Genomic DNA, 7,573 nt, shown 5'->3' on the forward strand with positions numbered 1-7,573 from the left:
AATTTGATATCCGTTATATTGGGTAATAAATGCATAATAAAATCTGGACCTTTATGAGGCGTATAAAGGCTCTCAGAGTATTTTGGGATCCTTCACTATGTGTCATGGCCAGGATACCGCGAGCTGAACACATTCTTTGAGCTGGGTGTTGTAGGGCTAATCCGAATTGACATGGGTCATGTTTAGAGTTTCATGAAGGTGATCCAGGTGATGCGTATCTCGAACTAAGTTGTTGGCGCAATAAGTGATCTGGAGACTATTTGGTTGTCGTAGTTTGTCAAGTTGACTCGAGCTGCTCACTCCATAGTTAACGAGATATTCTGTATGCTTTTCTTCATACACTTGTCTGCCAGCTGTACCGTGTGCTGAGTAATTTAGCTCCTATTTTTGGGGTACAACATTTTCCCCCAAGCTCCTGCTCGTGCATGACGTCACTTCTGACATGCACAATACGAAATTTTTGGCTTCAATTATGAGAAAACGTGCCCACCCACTCACTCGAGTATGGGACACGTGTCTGTTTGTAATAGGCATCTGTTCGGGTTTCAAGTACTGTGAAAGTTATCTTTTCAACTTTTTGCCGTTGCTTGGTTTATTTAGTTCAGGCCCTTGGATCTCGAACTGATATAATTGTGTGGCCTAGATCGGTTCCCGAAGTTTATGTATAAATAGGAGAACCAAGCTTGAGCCTTACCACCTTTGCATTCGTAATTTTCCTATTTTCTTTCTTTTCAAAACACTCAAAGCTCTCTACATTCCCTTGCTTCCCAGGAACTTTCAAACTCTTGTCTCAGATTCTTCTAGCGTTTTATGTTCTTCCCTTACCTCTTTCATTTCGTCGACCAAAAATTCAATCTATAAGTTTCATTTTCTTATTATTCAATAAGTTTTACGAAATTTTCTGATAAGTCTAGTCTAGGGTAGTTTCAAAGTGTGTTTTAGTCTTAGTTTCGAGTCAAATTTTGAGTTTTGTACGATATTATGCTTGTGTTTGTTTTGCTTTTATGTTTTTGCTATGAATTTACGAATGGAGATGAAAGGAGTAGATTTAATGATGAAAATGGGTATTTTGGGAGCTTTTGGCCATTTTGTGTGAATTTGGGAGAGTCAGGAATATTCGGATGACTCTGGTGCGAAAAGAAGGTGAAAAAAAAGTGAAATCAAGAAATTTGGAACAAGGAGTTGCGACTTACCCTAACAAGTCGCGACTTGGTCTATCAAGTTGCGGTGCCTGAGTTTCCAGAGGAGGAAAGAATTGGCAGAAAAAGAGGCAGGTCGCGACTCAGGAATGGGCAAGTCATGACCCGCCTCACTCAAATTTGAAAAAATGTGTTTAAGTACGATTTTTTAGGTCATTTTGGGGAAAGTTCCGGGATTAGGGATTAGCAGCTGTTCAATATTATTGATATATTTTTCTTCACTTTTCTCTTAGTTTTTAGTAGTTTAATTTAATGTTTCTGAACAATTGTTTTATGATTTTAGTCATGTCTGGTATGAACTAAACACCTGTTCTAGAGTTTAATGTAGCCACTTGGATATTTGTTAATTTTCTATGAAGTTTATATATATTTTTCTTCTTCTTCTTTCCTTTATCTATATGATTTGTGCTTAATGCGTGTGGATAATTGATCTCTATTTACATGATTTATGATTTTGATTTGAGATCCGAGAGGGGAGAGTTGAATATTCTATAATCATATAGACACAAATTGCATATAGGACGATAGTACCTATAGGGTTTGTGTAGCATTTAGGGTTTCTATGCTTCATGTCTGCTGTTACACCAAAATTTCGAGAATAAATAAATGAGCCTCGAAATGTAGGCTCAAAAAGCGTAAGCTCGAAAATAGCAAGCATTGGGTGAAGTTGTTATTCGCATGATTCCTGATCTGTTGTTATTGGTGATCGAGCACAAGTTGAAAGGTTCGAGCATAAGTTTCAAGCTCGAAAGCAAGAATCTTCTCCAAATCATGTGGGTATTATTAGAGCCTTAGTTGCAGGCTCAAAGGCATTGGTTTCCAAAGATTGAGTTCGATGAAACCACTAGGAGAGGAGGAGGCTAACTGGAATAACGAGCTCGAAGTATTGTTCGATCTCGAAAGCGTGTCCACCTTACGATCGAGCTCAGGAATGCGTTTTACACATGGCAGCTATTACAAAATCCCTATTCCTAAGGGATTTGTTGTTATCAGATATCAAATCCCAATTATCATGGGATATTATGTAATTAATGTATTTATTAACATTTATTTGAAATTTGAATAATTGATTGTAACTTCTTGAAAGAATGGGAAGATATTTTGTCAAACAGGCCTATAAATAGTTTGGGGAATTTCATTTGTAGACACGCACAAAAATTGTACTGAGAATACTCTGCCAAATTGCTTTCTAAAAAAACTGTGAGAGAGTATTAAGATCAATAATATCGAATCGTGGACTAGGCAGATTTTAACTACTGAACCACGTAAAAATCTCTTGTGTTCATCTATTTTTTCTAGAATATTGTATATAGCTCTCCATAATTAAGTTGACGAAAAACGACATCAACAATTTGCTGCTTTCATTGAGAGCATTAAGCGAATCTCCGTATTGTTTAATCCAAAACCTCCTGCATAGCATCAATGGCCACCATGAACAATCCAGGATCTAGTGGACAACCATTACCACAAATCCCTGAGGAACAAACTCTTAAGACTGAGGACCATCCGCGAAGGCCTGGGAAGCAACCCATGGCAGATCGGGGCTCGGATGAAGGAAGCGCATCATCTGACTCCAGGGGGCCACCTGCTCCAACCCCCAGGCCCGATGAGGATCTCTATTATAGCCCCGAGAGGTACGTGCCCATTGTGGAATTGGAGAATTGCAAACTGCACCAACAGTTGGCCGAAGCCACACGGCGTAAGGAAGAATTGGCCAGGCAGGCCGCTGAGGCCTAGGCACCTCCTCAGAGGACCAGAGGGCGTCCCCGCGGGAGTAAGACTGCCAGAATGGCTAAACAAAGGGCCAAATAGGCCCAGCCAAGGCCCAGGGCAAACATCGGAAATAGCCGCCCTAGGAGGAATACTCAAACTACTACTGTTGGTAATCCTACGATAAGTGTAACTGCGGGAACGAGGAATAACCAAGCTCCCCCAGTAGCTCGAAACACTAACCCCGAGCCTGTTAGGAATAACCCAGAACCAGTTCGAGCCAATTCTGAACCTTCTAGGCCCAACGATGGAAGGCCCCCACTGTTGCTTATAAGGCATCCTCCGTCTCCAATAAGGCACCCATCTCCGGTTTGAGAGGCACCCCAGCCAGCTCCTAATAGGAACCAGGCAGGGGAGTGGGCACCTCAAAGACCTTCTTGGAGTGGCAGTCGAGACAGGAACCGCAGAGCTCAACCTGGATATGGGGGCAAGCGAGAGGCTCCCCGAGGACATAAAGCATCCCAGCCAGTAGGAAGTCACATGTCTAGGTCACAAACAACTGGAGTGAGGGGGCTAGTGGAAGATCCACCTTGCAACCATCAAGCCACTCAACCAGAGAGAAATGTTAGTTTCATGAGTGGAAGTTTGGACCTCAGTAGGTCGGTGAGTATATATAATACCGAACCCAGGAATAATGGGAATTATAAGAGTAATCCTGATCTTCGATACCATCTGAATCAAAACCGGGGGTAGGCTAAACCGTCAAACCCCGATTTACGGACACATCTGAACATCTGATAAGAGCCCATGCAGCCAGTATACGGGAATCAGTATAACCCTGTACTGGGATAGGGAACTAGAGTTTTTACAAACAATAACTAGCTGCCCCAAGTGCAAGCTCAACCTCCGGTAGACTTGGTCTAGGAGAGAATTAACCTGTTCGAAAGAGCATTCAGACTCCTTCAAGATGAAAGGAATAAGGACAAGGCTACCCCCTCAACGTCTCGACCCTCGGGAGACGACCCTTCAAAGAGAAATAAAAATAAAGGGAATAATTCAGAGGTGGATGGGGGGGAAAAAGAAGAAAGGAGATAAGTATTTCTCCATTTACACGGTTTACATCGAGCTTACTGAAACTCAGGAGAACATTTTTGTTGCAAATGAAAATTAGGCCCCGTTTAGGTGACTTGAGCCAATGCGAAATAAAAAAAGAAGATACCAATAAGTATTGCAGATTCCATAGAGACATCGGAAATACCACCGATGAATGCAAACAACTAAAGGACGAGATCGAGGGTTTGATCTCGAGGGGATATTTTGGGCAATACTTAAGAAATAGAAATTTGACTCAATTGTCGACTGGATAGAGGGCAGCTCCTGCACAACTTGCCTAGCAGAATACGGCCTCGCGAGCGAGGGAGGACGATCGACCTCCCCCAATAGATGGGGAGAATGTGGTAACTATATCTGAAGGACCACACCTTGCTAGGTCAGGTAGAAATGCCCAGAAAAGATATGTTAACGAGCTCAAGACAGGGGACGGATCTCCCTACGAACTTGAACCGTGAGCTCCAAACAACAAAGGGTTGAAACTCAACCCATTACTTTTATAGAAGAAGATGCATCGCACGTTCCGTTTCCCCACAATGATCCTTTGGTCATCACACTTCAGCTCGCCAACAAAAGGGTGCACCGGGTCCTGATAGATTACGGGAGCTCGATTAACATCCTTTATAAGGCCACTTTAGAAAAGATGGGACTCATGCTTTGAGATTTGAAAGCCCGTGCAACGACGTTGTATGGATTTTTAGGAGAAAAGATAGCCATCGCGGGATCCATCGAGCTCCCGGTAACCTTGGGAGACTATCTAGTCTTGGTGACCATGATGATGGAGTTTATAGTGGTGGACACCCCATCTGACTACAATATACTGCTCGGGAGACTAGCCCTGATTGAGCTGGGGGTAGTGTCATCCGTTAGGCATTTGGCCGTCAAGTTCCCGACGTCTAGTGGCATTGGGGTGCTGAAGGGAGACTAGCTCGCCGCACAGGAATGTTATAGCATTTCCATGAGAGGGAAGAACCAAACAAATGCACATGCACTTGTTGTTATCCGGGAAATAAGTGGGTTTGCCTTCGGAATTGAAGAAGAAATCGGCCCTAGAGTAGAAGAGGATAGGGCCGATCTCAAACCAATAGAGGAGCTCGAGGATGTAGAGCTCGATGAGAAAGACACCACGAGGGTGGTAAAAATAGGGAAGAACCTCTCCAAGGATGCGAGATAAAAATTAATTCGCTTCCTGAGAGAAAATCAAGATGTGTTTGCATGGTTGCACTCAGATATGATTAGGATCAGCCCAAGCATTATAAGCCATGCACTCAACATAGACAAAAGCTTCCCTCCAAAGAAACAAAAAAGAAGGCTCCTGGACGATGATAGGAAGAAAGCCCTAAAAGAAGAGGTCGAAAAACTGAAGGCAAATCAGTTTACCTAAGATGCTTTCTACCCTGATTGGATAGCCAATTCTGTGTTAGTTCCGAAACCCAATGGCTAGTGGAGAACTTGCTTGATTATTTGGACCTCAATAAGGCATGTCCAAAGGATTGCTTTCCCTTTCCTCGAATCGATCAACTCGTAGATGCCAGTGCGAGACATGGCATCATGTCATTCATGGATGCATACTCTGGGTGTAACTTGATAGCCATGCATGCGTCTGACCAAGAACATACGAGTTTCATGATCAATAAAGGTTTGTATTGCTACAATGTAATGCCTTTCAAGCTCAAGAACGTAGGAGCCACATACCAAAGACTGGTGAATAGGATGTTTGTTGATCAAATAGGAAATAACATGGAGGATTATGTGGATGATATGCTAGTCAAATCCAAGCATAACTGTAACCATGTGGATGACCTCGTTGAATGCTTCGCTGTGCTCCGAAAGTACAATATGAGCCTTAACTCGCAGAAATGCTCGTTCGGAGTATCCTCGGGAAAGTTTCTCGGATTCATAGTGAATGCTCAGGGTATAGAGGCAAACCCCGATAAGATTAAGGCGCTAATTGATATGCCTTCACCTTGAAAACATAAAGATGTCCAGAGCCTAACTGGACGAATGACAGCTCTAAGTAGGTTCATCTCGAAATCTATAGATCAGTGCCTCCCATTCTTTAACCTTTTGAGAGGGGGCAAGAAATTTGAATGGTCGGACAAGTGTGAACTCGCGTTTCAAAATATTAAGAAGCACCTCGCCGAGCCACCAGTCTTATCCAAGCCAATTACAGGGGAAATATTGTACTTATACCTCGCCACAACCGAGCATGCCATCAACGCAGTATTTTTTCAGGAGGATAAGAAAGTGCAAAAACCTGTGTACTATGTCAGCAAAAGGTTACTGGGGGCAGAGTCAAGATATCCGTTAATGGAAAAGCTGGCTTTGTGCCTAATACATGCATCTCGAAAGCTTCGACCCTATTTCCATGTGCATCCTATACATGTATTAACTGATCAACCATTAAGGAAAGTATTATCCAAGCCTAAAGACTTTGGGGTATCATTAAAATGGGCCGTCGAACTCAGACAGTTTGAGATCACCTATCATCTAAGAACGACGATCAAAGGGCAGGCCTTAACAGATTTCATTGTTGAATGTACAAGAATCACCAACGAGGAAGTCGTAACCCCAGCTCGCGAGCTGTGGAGACTTTACGTCGATGGATCTTCCAACGAGAACGAATCAGGGGTAGGAGTCATTTTGATCATCCCGATGGGAAATCACTTTCATTCAGCGTTACGATTTGGCTTTGAAGCGTCGAATAATGAGGCTGAGTATAAAGCACTATTAGCAGGTCTCCGAATAGCCTCTGAGCTCAAGGAAAAGGCCATCCACTGCTATAGTGATTCCCAATTAGTCGTTAACCAGGTCCCAGGTGAATATCAGGCTTGTGGCATTAACATGGCAGCCTATCTAGAGAAAGTTAAGGCGACATTCAGGGAGTTTGAATTCTACGCTATAGAATAGGTTCTGCGAGAGAAAAACTCAAATGCAGACGCCCTGGCAAGGCTCACCACGACCAAATAAGCTGACAAACTTAATGTGGTGCCGGTTGAATTCTTACCGGTCCCAAACCGATCCCGAAGAAGAAGATGTCAACATGATTGACTCACAACCTACATGGATGACCCCCATAATTTACTACCTCAAAACAGGAGTTTCCCAACAGACCGGAACGAGGCTAGGAAACTTATGTACAAAATACCAAGATACACCATCTTAGAAGGAAGATTGTACATAAGAGGGTATTCCATGCCACTACTTAGGTGTGTAACTCCGCCTGAGGCAGGGAAGATTTTAGAAGAAATCCATGAGGGATTTTGCGAAGACCACACTGGGGGGCATAGTCTGTCGAAAAGGTGATTAGGCAAGGATACTTCTGGCCTATAGTTAAAGCAGACTCGTTTGAATATGTTAAGCGGTGTGACAAATGTCAACGGTTCACTTCGATACCGCGAGCCCCACCCACCGAGCTTACTGTGATGAGCTCTCTGTGGCCATTCGCAGTATGGGGAATCAATCTCATAGGCTCCTTGCCAACTGGGAAAGGGGGAGTAAAATATGCGGTAGTTGCCGTTGATTATTCCACAAAGTGGACCGAAGCTGAACCT

The sequence above is a fragment of the Humulus lupulus genome, chromosome 1, assembly GCF_963169125.1.
Source record: "Humulus lupulus chromosome 1, drHumLupu1.1, whole genome shotgun sequence".
NCBI classification, from domain to species: domain Eukaryota; kingdom Viridiplantae; phylum Streptophyta; class Magnoliopsida; order Rosales; family Cannabaceae; genus Humulus; species Humulus lupulus.